Below are 1,507 nucleotides of genomic sequence, written 5' to 3' on the forward strand. Positions count from 1 at the left end.
CCCCCCCCTCTTAATTGCCATCTCAACCTTACAATTGGCACCATAGTTTTTTGAGTAAATTATTCTCAAAACTGATCTTGTTTCTAAGATGGCCGCAAGATCATTTCTAGGAGAAGGTTCCAACATCAATCGCCCTCCAAGCTTTGTTGGAGAATGCTACAATTTCTGGAAGATCAGAATGAGAATCTTTATGGAGTCTCAAGATCTAGACATTTGGAATGCAATTGAGGAAGGACCCTATGAAACCTTCACATTTATCAACAGTGTGAGGGAAGTGAAGCCCAAATCCTCATGGAATGAAGAAGACAAGAAGAAAGTGCACTATGATCTAAAAGCAAAAAATATCCTCACTTCTGCACTCAATATTGATGAATTTTTAGAGTATCAAACTGCAAATGTGCTAAAGAAATGTGGGATACTCTAGAGACCACACACGAAGGGACCGAGGAGGTAAAAAGGTCGAGACTAAATACTATTTCCTAGGAATACGAAATGTTTCCTATGAAGCATGACCTGGACACCAGCCTGACCTGGACCAAGCTGCTCAAGCAAGCATTTGAGCGGACCTGCTTGGCCGCTCTGCCTAGCACTAGACTAGTCCTGGCACGATCAGAACTCAAGCTTGACACGGTCAGACACAAGAAGAGAAAATACTTGATTTACAAAAGAGATTTACTCACCTTACAAATTATCTCATTGGACTTGGAAAAACTTTATCAAATAGTAACTTAAACTTAAAAGTTCTAAGATCACTTACTAGAACATGGCAACTCAAGCAGCTTAGCGGTCCAACCAAGCAGCTTAGCGGAGAACTAGACCCCTGACCAGATCAGCAAGCACCAGGCCACGTCGTCTGAAAAGAAAAGTTTATCAAAAATGTCACTGGCTGCTTTGTTTGAAAAATTGCAAGAACATGAATTGGAACTCATCCCACTTGAAGACGGTCAAAGCTGCTGAACAAGCAGCTTAGTGGTGCAACAGGTGTGTACCCGGACTTGATTTAGCCATCAACCAAACCATGAAGTCACCAATGGAAGATATGAGTTTGTTCGTAAAGAAGTTCAGCAAGTTCTTTAAAAGGAATAAAGGCACTAAAACTGGATAAATGAAGGAATTTACCAAGAATAATGATGCTTCCACTTCAAACAAAACTTCACATGTTTTGAATGTAGCAAGCCAGGTCATATAAAAATGGATTGTCCAAATCTGAAGAGGAATGCCTTCAAGGGTAAGAATGAAATGAAGACTGGACGAAGAACTTACAAAGCTTGGGAAGATAATGATATCAGTTCCGCCTCTGAACCAGAAAATGAAGAACAAGCATATCTCTCTCATGGAATCTCATCACTCTAATGATGAAGAGGTAAATAAATCTAACCTATTTTCTTCTTTTGAATTGCGACATGCATTTAATGATTTACATGATGAATACATCAAACTCACCCAACTATTTTTAAAACAAAAAACTGAGTTAGAAGCATTAAAAAATAAACCATCATTGTCTTCA

Source organism: Lupinus angustifolius, chromosome LG04, assembly GCF_001865875.1.
Source record: "Lupinus angustifolius cultivar Tanjil chromosome LG04, LupAngTanjil_v1.0, whole genome shotgun sequence".
In the NCBI taxonomy this organism is placed as follows: domain Eukaryota; kingdom Viridiplantae; phylum Streptophyta; class Magnoliopsida; order Fabales; family Fabaceae; genus Lupinus; species Lupinus angustifolius.